Raw genomic sequence first — 12,204 nt, 5'->3', positions numbered from 1 at the left:
GGACTACGAAAACCTTCCATTTTGTGGTTTTGATCCTCTTTCCCATTCTTTCGTTTTTATGGTTAGCCATCGGTCGTAGAAAGACTCTTTTTTCGACAGGTGACTCTAGAGGAATGGAAGTGTGGGTGAATTGACATCAAATAGAGGAATTCACTTTTTATTTTCAGCAATAACATGATAAGAGCATCCCTTTAATAAAAACCTACATAACCCCCTATTCAGCCACTTCATCACCTTGTGATCTTTGATAAGATCATTACGAGCCCTCTCCTAGAATCTTTTTTTATTTCGAAAAAAATGGCATGGTGGATCAGGACGAGAATGAATCCGGTAATCCAGTACATACTCATCATGGAGCTTGTGCTCTCCTCTTGGGAGGGGGTTTTTATAGAGAGAGGTAAGTCGATGGTAGCCTCCCGCTTGACCGATTTCTCGAAGTTGTAGGAAGATCTCTCATCCGATCATCCAGAACACGAAGGAGCTGCTCTCGATGTAAGATCAGCAGCAAAAGAAAGAAGAAAAGGGCATAACTATTGTTTTAATTCAAGTATTAAGTTGATTAATCGAAAGATTATACAATGAATAATGTTTAATCAATATGGTGATTAAATAAAAGGTGTTATATTTATATTCATAAGTTCTAAGACCATATTGGATTCAATTATTATTGTGTTTCACTCTGCATGTTTTGATTTCCCGAATAACTTGGTTATTCAAACTATCCACAATCGATCATACTTTGGAAATAGGTATTGAGGCAAGACTGTAATGAATCTGATTGTAGATTGTCTAGGTGTTTTAGACATAGCACAAGTTTGTTGCATTGTTCATGTGTACTCCTAGAATAAGATTCGTGTATTGGATTGAACCCACGTTCATCTGAAGATCTTCATGGATTTTATCACGAGTGATTGTGAGACGATAATATCTTATATTCTTGAAACCAAGACATGTGAGTTGTAGTTTACAAGTCGGTTGCACATTGACATATGTAACACACTAGTAACTTAGTGTTATAAAACATATTGTTGTTTTTGATTTGATGAGTAAGTACAAGCAAGCATTTGAGTCAAAGTATATACATTCCTTTTACCCTTAGAGGGATAAAAGCGATATATGTGGGCCCCTCGATGATTTAGTGATGACACTCGAAGCACTTGGCCAAGCCTGGATTGATTTGATTTGTTCAATTAGTCAATCATCATAAATCAGAAATCGGGAAACAACACATGAATAGAGATAATGGTTATAATCTATGTCTCAGTTCATAAGATATCTAGGATGGAGGAATATATGATCCCTTATCTAATGGACTCGTCATTGACTAGGTCATTGTTCGACGGCGGATTTTAAGAGCTACCATTGTTAGTCGGGTTGTGGAGTCTTACTTGCAATAATAGTTATTAGACTTATCCAAGTGGGAGGTTGCTGGATTAGGTGTCTAAGCCCATAACTATAATTGGTATATACTTGACCCGAGAGTAGTACGGTCCACTTCAGGTTGCATATCACCAAGACAATTTGACGATGGATATATGAGTAAGAGGTTATTTATGATTTATTAATATATTATAAGGTCTAATATATTAATATGAAATCATATTATTTAATTAGTATTGATCAAGAATTAATTTGGTGATCAACAGAGATTAATTAGATTAATAGGGACTGGTTATGTAAATCAATGATATATATATATATATGGTTTGGGCTATTGATCCATGATGGGATAAGCTTATGTAATCTTCCATGAAGAGTTAGCCTACATGGAATATGGATCATAACCCAAACAGTATGGATTAAGGTTTACCCATGACTCTTGCATTCCTAAATATATATACATAACCCCATGGCTAAAATTGCAGAAAAACCTAGTGTTCTTGGAGTTCATAACTGATTTGTGTGCCTAGTAATCTCTCGCATGTCATCTAATTTTTCAAGGAGGTGTTGTGAACCGTTTGAGGCATCACACTTGGGGTGCTAAGTTCTTAAATGCCAAAACTACAAGCTACAACAAAGAGGAAATTCTATAACTCACTTTTATGTTGATTATGTCAATTGTATGCTAATTGTAGGCTTTATGCTTTGGAAACAATATTGCATGTATAATAAGAGAAAACATAAATCCAAAGAATTAAGGGTTGTATGTGCACTATAGGATGTTGTAGTATACAAAACCCAAAAGATACATACCCGTAACAGCATCAAGAGTTGCACGTGCCTCCTCTGTTGCACCTTGGAAGGCTCTACTCTTCGCCACTGGCACCTCTGCACGACCCTATTGGCCATCTGTAATCCTCAATGTAGCAAGAGCGGGTGTCGCCACCTATCCTACTGCTTCCAAGCTGGGAAATTAGGATTGCTTGTGGCCCCTCTGATTGCACTGGAAGCAAATCAGATCTGATGTTGTCTTGGTGGTGGTGGTAGCGGTAAAGTCCCTGCTCACATGCCCAGTTCGGCCGCACTTAAAGTAGCCCGAACTACCCGCCCTGTATGTCCGTCGTGCAACCTACCACATTTGCCTCGACCCTGCTGGCCCTTCCCTTGGGAATCTGTCTTGGGCTTCTTGCCCGAACCCTCCATACCAGATGTCTCATCTATTTTCCTCTTCCTCTCCATATCTAAATAAATATGTCTCTCTCCAGCTCTGGCGATCATATCCTCCATCATTTTGTAGATGGATCGGCTCACAAACTGCCAAATGTCACTCCTCAAAATCTCATGATATCAGGCCTTTTTCATCTCCTCGTCCACCACATACTGCGGAACAAGAAGGGCCCTCTCCCTAAACTTAGCGGTGATCTCCATCTCCGTGTTAGTAGTCTGTTGTAGGTCCTGAAACTCTCTAGCAAGCTGTTGCACCTCTATCCCAGGTGCAAAATCGGCTCTGAACCTAGCCGAAAAGTCACTCCAAGTCATAGCATCAAGAGTTGCATCATCACAAATGGCATGTTCGATCTCCTCCCACCAGTCACGTGCCCTGTCCTTTCGAAGACAGGATGCAAGTCAAACCTTGTCCCCCTCGGTACATCTGCTAGTGCAGAATGCCTTGGTGACATCCACCAACCATCTAGTTCTCGTAATGGGGTCTCGAGCCCCATCGTAGTCGGGAGCTCTACAAGCTCTGAACTCCCTAAAAGTCAAGGTGCGCGACTGCATCATGGTCGCCACCTCGGTGCGGAAAGCACTCAACCTCTCATCCAAAATCTCTAAAATACACTCCTTGATCGTGTCGAAGATCCTAGAAGACTGATCCAGAATACTGCGCGTGATCTCAAAGGAGATGAACTCCCTCGTCTGGTCGTCTAGCTGCTCGGCTCCTGAGCCTGAGCCTGATCCCTCACCGGCGCCTGAACTACCGACTAGTCTAGTGCATAAAACCACCATTCTGAAAAACACATCATAATAAACATCAGAATACTAATCATATCTTGAGGGATCGCATATACAAAAAGTTCCTTGGATTCATCTCAACCTTCCTTGACTCAAGTACGGATCCTCTGCTTTCAGTAGTAGGGGCCTATACTACCTTCCACATCTATCCGTACTTTCCTCAAGAACTTCCTTGACCTCACCAAGTCCCTTATACTACTAATGCTTCACGCACTACTCCCATCCTAGGCTTTCCCTAGGTTAATCACCATCCCACTCTATCTCCCCTAACTAGCTCGTGAATACTGTTACATATCACTAAGACTAGATAATTCTTTGAATGAGAGATCCTACCCTACAACGGTTGGACTCAAACAAGAGCTGCGAAATAGAGCTAGACCTAACCTTCTGAAATTATTTAGTCCTCACAATATGTATCTTAACATATTCGTTTACTAGTTAGTAAAAGACAACTAGAACTCCTAAAAGCACAAATCAAGTAGCATTCGAGCATTGAGTAAACAAAATCAATCATATACTAATCAGGCCATCATACTAACTAATCTGTAATGGCTTGCAGCTCATTAAGATGATACACATATAACAGGAACATAAAGCATCCTTCCTAGATCCTTAGCCCTAATCTAGCATGCAGTTCTCATAAACATATCATATCATAAACTTGTATGGGTAATTTGGGAGTACTTACTTGAGCTCGGCTGATTGCATGTACCACACCCTTTTCTTTCTTTCTTTTTTTCAAAGTTCTTTTCTCTTTTTCTAAAAATCTTTTCTTTTTCTCAATGTACTTTTTATAAAAATGGTTTTCTTTTGAAAATTTCTATACCAATTCCTTAGTTTGAGTTCAGACACACCAGAAAGTGTGACCGAATCCCTCAAACCAAGGTTCTGATACCACCTTGTATCATTCCAAAAATATAGTCCAAAATTTTCGTTTTAAATCATTTAAGAAAAACCCATAATTCATCAAACCACATAATAAAATCACAAGTCATGTATCACAAACATCATATCAAAATATTGTATCAAAACCATGTGTCAAAATATCAAAGTCTAAAACATCCCAGGCTGAAAACTGTGATGTGTGCCATGCAGTCATCCCGGGCTCTTCCCTTTACTACCGGAACTACCTGAAACCAAAAATGAAAACTATAAGCACGAAGCTTAGTGAGTCTCCCCAAACTACCACATACCATACACATACACATGTAACTAGGAGATACAAGCCCCGCCTACACTTTAGGAGATACGAGCCCTGTCCACACTCTGCTAACTGGGAGATATGGGCCCTGCCCACACTCTGTTGTTATAAGATACGTTCCCTACCCATACTCAGCTACTATAAGATACGGGTCCCACCCACACTCGATTGCTATGAGATACGGGCCTCACCCACACTCGGCTACTAAACATACACACAAGTATCACATAGACAACAAGTATAAATAAATCTATCAATCAATCATATATATCCATACTGAAATAAAGCTATGAGATAAGGGCCCCACCCACACTCCACCAACTGGGAGATACGGGCCTCGCCCACACTCGGCTACTAATCATACATATGTGGGTCGGCCTTGGTGCCTTCGACCTGTTCTATTGGAGGAAACCTCATCTCTCAAACTGGGTGCTGAACTCTCACGTGAGGATCTCTGTTGGCTGCTCCAACGACTCCCCAACTATAATTTCATAATGAACACGGAGTCAAAACTAAAAATCATTCTAAGGGTAAAATGACCATTTTACCCCAGGTCAAAGTCAACGCTCTGGTCAAAGTCAAAGTCAAGGTCAACTACCAGTTTGACCCAAATCGTCGAGTTACCTCCTAACTCGTCGAGTTCCTATGCTATTCAGACTTGTGATGAGCCGAGTCAACTCGTCGAGTCCCTTCACAGACTCGTTGAGTTCTACCTGGTTCGGAATCGTGACAAATCGACTCAACTCGTCGAGTCCCCCGCGGAATTTCCATGTTCCCTTGTCTACTTAGGCTATCTTGATGGATTAAGCCCCTACACCTCAGATCCGAGCTTCATACTTCACATAAACCCCGAAAATGTCATTTTAAGGGTAAAGTTTCGAACTTTACCCGTAAATACCGCTCTTTAATGGGTTTTGCTCAAACTCTAACTCCTTGGGACCTAAAACTTGGTCCTTAATCCATCCACACACCAAACTAGAACTTACAACCTCAGATCTAAACCCCTAACACTACTTGGACATGTAAAGTTCCCATCTTTCTCTTCATGCATGGCCTTTTTGGGCTAAAAAGGCCAAAATGATACTCTATGGCTTGCAAGGGGGCTCTAATGGCATAAAGTTTGCACCACTATGCTATACCAGCCCTTCAAGGTCTTAGATCTGGAAGAATACCCACTTGGGTCGACCATTCTCTAAAAGCTATCATTCTTGGGCCAAAACCCTTATAAAAGAGAAAAGAAGAGATTTAATGAACTAGTGGTCAAGATAGAAACTTAATTACCATAAAATATATCCAATGAACTATAGTTTCTGGATCTACTCTCTTCCTCTTGAGCCTTCTAACTCCTTCTTCAAGCTTTAAGAACACACAACGTTACTTACAAATGGCTCACACACTCACAAAATGCTCTAGGGTTTTATGGATTAGGGTTTAGGACTTGGAGGCTGGAAATGAGGTCATAAAGTGGGGATTAAGTTGCATAAATAGGGTGCAAAACCCTAAAATTAGGGTTTCATTCTGGCAGGCCTACTCGCCGAGTTGAGGGCTCTTAACTCGTCGAGTAGATGGCTTAAGACCCGCGTCCAATTTCGCTTCTACGCAACAAGTCTGGGGCTCCCAAATCATCAAGTAGCTCTACAAAAGTAAAGAAAATATAATTAAATGCATACTGGGAATGAGGCATTACATCTAATCACATTAGAAATCGGTAATCATTGATATATTAATCCATTTCACTTGCCACGAAATCAACCATAGGAATAAGTGAATCGAAATATAAGTAGAAGTCTCTTTCTCTTGTTGTATCTAGTTGTCTTTTGTTCCCTTTAGTTGTTAATTTTCTTTTATTTAAGTGTTATTTGATCTCTTTAGTTTCTAGTATTGCAAAACTAGAGAAAATCCCCTTTTATTACTTGTTTTTATTTAGGTAATTCTAGTAGTTATTTTAATTGTTACCATTCCCTGTGTTCGATACCCTACTTGCTTGAACTATATTACTAATTGATTGGTACACTGCCTTTAGTGTGTTTATTTTGTGTCTAAGTTAGTAGGATTAAAAGTAGTACTATTTCACACGTATCAAATATGGTTTCAAGGTCCAAACTGGAAGTTCGACGGAGGAAGAGAGAGAGTTAGTGCACGGCCTGTAACCACCGAAAAATTTGAGAATTCAAGATTTTTTTATCTGATCAGTTGGTTTAGGGAACCATAATTAGGACGACAATCGAGGGAAAAGAACACAAAGGGGTACTTGTCATGAGGTAGCATCGACATGTTTCAAATCAGGTAAGAGAGTACCATTGTTATGTAGGTTTTGTTAGAGATATTTTTAGAGCATCTATAGGGAATCCTTGAATTTTTAAAGGAGGGGAAAGCGGTAGGTCAATTTTTTCAATTCCAAGTTTTAAATGCATGAGGTTCAGTTCTTTGAGTGCTTCTTCAATCTAATAATATCCTGGTCAGCTTCGTAAAGATTAAGACGACGATGTTGTTGGGGGTTCCGAGGTCTCCACCTGAGATTTGGAGCTTCCTTGGAAATTATTATTTGTCATCCAAAGGATCATTTGGTTGTGTTTTATTCCTTCCGAGAGTCAAGATTGGTAAGTATGTGGATGAGTCGGTCTAAGGCTTTGTTTTTATAGATGTCAATAGGTAATACATCGAACCCTAAGTGGCGGAGAACTGGGTATTTTGCTTGGAGGATCACTGATATGTTTAAATTTTATGGTTTCACTACAATGGGTCAGAGGAATCTGCAGTTCGATTATGTGTAGTATTTGGCTGAGAAATTTTCTCTATGTTTCTCAAGGATCCGTTAGAGTCCTTTGTGGTGAAGGAGAATTCAGGGATTGATCAGATCTTGAGTGCAGAGAAAGCTGTCGCTATGCTTATGTCTGCAAGGGTGCATGACTTTTCCTTACAGTAGGAAGTTGTTGGGCAAGGTACTCGGTGTGGTCAGTAGTATCTTTCGGGAGTGGTAGTAATCTTGGAAGAGAAGCGGTTGAGCCGCTCAGGCTGGATATCAGGCATAGAAATCATGGTTAGCTCATGATATGTATGGTTATCTTTGGTCAAGGATGGGCAATGGTTAATTTGTGATCAACTTCAAAGTTTAGTATGTATATTTTCGTATAGGATTCATTCAGAAATATATGAGATCATCGAGTTTAGTTTGTCGAACTATGCTCGGTCGGTTGGTCATTTTATTCCTCGTCAGCATCTGGGGTTGTTCAAGGGTTTCGAGTAGTAATAGTTGAACGTGCAGAATGTGCATCGACCTTTCATCAAAATTTTTTCAGTTGTATATCTAGAATTTTGGGTGTGTGTACCCTTGGTTAGTTGGATTTGGGATGGTTGTTTCTAGAAAGCTCAGGTTGGGTGATTTTCTTAGGATAATAGAAGTTTGGATGATGTAGCTATTGGATTAAGGTATCTAAGCTCATAACTAAATTGGTAAATACTTGTAATTAAAAGTAAAGACCTTTTTGGATTTCCCGCATAACTAGAACTTGGTTTGAAATACATTTGTAGAGAGATGGTAAATTTATTAGTTTATTATATGATTTATAATAATAAATTATAATAAATGATTTGTTAATATACTATCTGATTAATATTTAACTGGAAATAGAAAGTTGATTTGTTAATTTATTATGTGATTAATAAATTAATATGATATCAATTGTTAAATAATTGATTTGTTAATTTATATGATTAATAAATTAACATGAAATCAATAAGAATTTTGAAAGACCCCAACTTTCGTATTTATGAAAGACCCAAACTTTCATACTATTCCAACATTATTCTTAAGTTACTTCCTCAAAAAATGCTACATGCATATTTATAAAACAATATTTTATATTGATAAAGTGATTACAAAAGATTGGATACAAACCGACTAAGTTTTATTACATTTCATATCTACCCAGGAATCTACTATTCATATACATACATGAACATTAAAATACATAGAAATAGTATTAACTATTCTAAATCTTTCAGCAGTATAAAACTATATTGGATACTCATCACCTGCAATTGTTAAATATTGAGAGGGATAAGCGATAACGCTTAGTGAATTCAATAAATAGATACAATATAATCTTATGCCTTATATATACCAATATGACAGAAGCAAAAGGGAACAAGAACAACAATAGCATATGTGTATCATATGTCAGTCTTTCAATATCAACTCAAGATTTGATTCAAAGATTTACCATCAATGAGACATAATGATTTCAATACTTGATATGCATCAATAAAGCTTTGGCCCAAATGGCACAGAAGACATATAATTTCTGATTAACATTTTGGTAGATTTCAGGCTTATAGCCCTGTCTAGCCATTTGCCAATACCATATAATAGAGTTCATTCTCTTACGGAGTCATGCTCTACATGGCCAGAGGCTACATACCATTCCTATCTAACCTTCTGCCAATGCCATAGAATAGAAGTCATTCTCTTACGAGACATGTTCTACATGGCCAGAGGCTACATACCAGTACCACCGTGAATCTAAGTCCTTCCACTGATCACATGGTCAAAGGTATAACATTGCTATTAAAAATAGCGAATAAAAATAACACGGGAAAATAACTCAGAATAATAACACTGAAAAGCACATAGCACATATAACACATAACATACAATTGTTCCTATATATTGAACTCACCATAAAATAATCGGGGGTTAAAATAGTAATTTGAGTAGCACTTCAGCTCGATAAATAGTTTTTGTCGTTGAAAACCGGGAAATATATTGAAAAACAGGCCTTGCGAGGGTAGAGCTTCAAACCGAAAAGAATAATTTCTCAGGCTCTCCGGACACTTTGGGGCGTATTCCGGGCTTTAAAAATGTTACCGGGGCTTCGGGGCAATTTAAAATAGTGAAAATATTGAAAAAGGGGCCAAAAATGCCAAATTTGGGATTCTAGTCCGAAGATCTCGCAGCCTCCTTATTTATAGGCGAGGTCTGAAGGTCGGCTGAGAAGGAACCAGGCAGCAAAGCAGCTCGGTGGCATCAGCAACGAGGGACACGAGGCTGCTGCGTGGCTCGGACGTGGCTCTTGCGAAACTCGGACACGAGGCTAGCCATGCGAGACCGAGACAGCTAGCCATGCGAGACCGAGACAGCTGGAGAACACGCGTCGGATCCGGACTCTGCCACGACTTTCGTGATGCACCTGCTTCGTGCGAGGTGACGTGACTGCTTCTTATCCATGCAAATTTCTCGAGAAATGCACCCAAATCTTCTAAAATCCATAACGTTCTCATACGGACTCCGTTTTTGACGTTCTTTATATGCACGCGTAGCTAAAATTATGCTCTACAACTTTCGTTTAGACTTTGTCGGCTAATTTTAACTTTAACTTTTATATTATTATTTTTAACAGACCGAGACAAGATAATCCGTTAAAAATTCATAACTTCTTCATCCGACATCCGTTTTCATAAGTCTTTTTACCGTTGTACTACAAATGACAAGACCTTCAATTCTCGTTTAGGTTGTGTCGGCTAAAAATCACTCGATCTAAAATTCGAGTTTTTAGCTGTCTACTGCTAAGCTGAAACTACGAAAAATCATAACTTCCTCAAACGAAGTCAGATTTTGGCGTTCTTTTTATCGAACTTCTCGGTTTAACGAATACTACAACTTTCATTTAGATTACTAAGGCTAAAAAAGTAGTTTATCAAAAACTCACTTTTTACGTCATTTGGCACCGTGCCGGTTTTGTCGCGAATCTTCGATTGGTCATAACTTCTTCGTTATAACTCGGATTTTGACGAGGTTTTTGCCTACGTGTTTCTAACGAGATTATATAGAACTTTCAATAATAAAATTTTACTTATTTCAAATTTTATATTTTCGCTAAATTTTCATTATTTGGCTATTAATTGGAATCTCATAAGACTTCCAATATTTTATGAGTGATTCTAAACATAGTTTTACTTCATTTCTAGTAAAAACCATCTGTTAGAACTCAACACTCAATTTCACATAGTATTTCACAATTTTATTCATTAAAAAACACGATTTCAAAACAATATATGTTACAAATTTATTAATTATAATTAATCTATAATTAATTCGGGATTAACTGGAATTAATTAAAGGTGCAAGGACTGATCCGTAATTGTTCAATTGTTTAAGAAATGAGAAGATCTAGAAACCTCCGTTATATGGACGATTTTGAGGACCCTATTAGGGTTTCTAGAAGCCTCCAAATGATAATTAGGAAACTAGATAACTGTCTGATTTAAAATATTATTATATATTCAAATTTTGGGTTTCTATGTTTTCCAAGCAGCTATAAATAGGGCCTTTGGGTTAGCTATTTTCGTTAACTCCTTTAAGTACAGAAATCCGATTTTCTCACTACCTCTCATCTATACTCTCTTCTCTTCTAGTTTTGGGTTTTGGGTGTGAGCAATTAGAGGCATCATCCTTTTGGTGCTAAGATTTCCAAGACCATTAACTACACGGTATTAAAGTGATTTGTTTTCTACAACATATCAAAGGTATGTAACCCTAACTTGGTATTTTTTTATTCCATTAGCGTTCATGTTAGTTTTGTTGTGTATTGTATGTTACCTTCAAATTGTTATGACATAGATCCTTTAGGTTGCATGTGCCCTTAAGTGTTAAGTGAAATTCCACAAGCACATAGTTTTTGTAACCTATAAAACCCACTATTGGCAATGTCGCCTAATTTTTTAGGTGTGACCTTACTCTACGTAGAGTATAGTTTTGGCATGTCATATCGGTAGGATTCATTTTGGGTCGGTTCGATCGGGGTTTGGCAACATTTAGGGTGAATTTGGGAATTTTCCTTTGGATTTGGGAGGTTAGTTGTGCATTGAGAAAGATCTATTTAGTTTTATTTAAGGCTTGGGATCTTATTTCAGTTGTTCAAGAGAATGTTCCTGTTAGCAGTTAAGGTTCATCTATTAGTTGGATCCAATGGTATTATACCCTTCGAGTAAGGGTGTCGTTAAGAAGGAAAGCAGTCGAGTTGAGGCATGTTGCATGATTTCCTAGGGAGTGTTTAACTTTGTAGTTCATCAAATATGGTCATGAGGGGTAATTGTTGGCTAAGTAAGACAACCTAAGAACACTTGACCTGGATTTATGGCATGGTTCTCATTTTATTTATTTCTGTAGAGTTGGAACAAGAGTCTAATTGTCTATCGTATCTTCTAGATACGTACGACCATGTTTTTATTTGATGTTTTGTCAGTAGTAGGCTAGATTGTGGTAGGGTATCTGTGTTATAGAATAGTATGGATCATGTGGTGTTTTGGAAAGTGTTGGAAAGGGTGTTAAATGGGTTGTTGCATGTCAGTGGGATGATGGACATGTGCCTATAGGCCCACTGAGAGATGTGTGTGTGAGTCTTCATGCCTATGGTTGGATGATGGCAAGAACGGTGTGGTATCATGAGCTTCTCATTCTAATGATTGAATGGTGTCACGACGTATCGTGAACCATCGTGGATATGACTTAGGTGAGTTGGACCCGTCGCTTGTATAGCGAAGACTCGTGTGTTTGGCCTGTTTGTCTTTTGGATTAGTTTGGGGTTTAAGTAGTATGGAAATACTACTGG

At 38.3% G+C, this 12,204-nt stretch overlaps 1 pseudogene; it reads right to left on the bottom strand.

Moving 5' to 3' along the window:
• Positions 1 to 230: 230 nt before the first annotated feature.
• LOC122194823 (uncharacterized mitochondrial protein AtMg00530-like) lies at positions 231 to 526 on the bottom strand (annotated as a pseudogene).
• Between the last annotated feature and the right edge of the window lie 11,678 nt (positions 527 to 12,204).

This window comes from Lactuca sativa, chromosome 6 (assembly GCF_002870075.4).
Source record: "Lactuca sativa cultivar Salinas chromosome 6, Lsat_Salinas_v11, whole genome shotgun sequence".
Lineage (NCBI taxonomy): Eukaryota > Viridiplantae > Streptophyta > Magnoliopsida > Asterales > Asteraceae > Lactuca > Lactuca sativa.
Note: the sequence above shows the minus strand (reverse complement) of the source record. Positions and strands in the feature narration are given on the sequence as shown.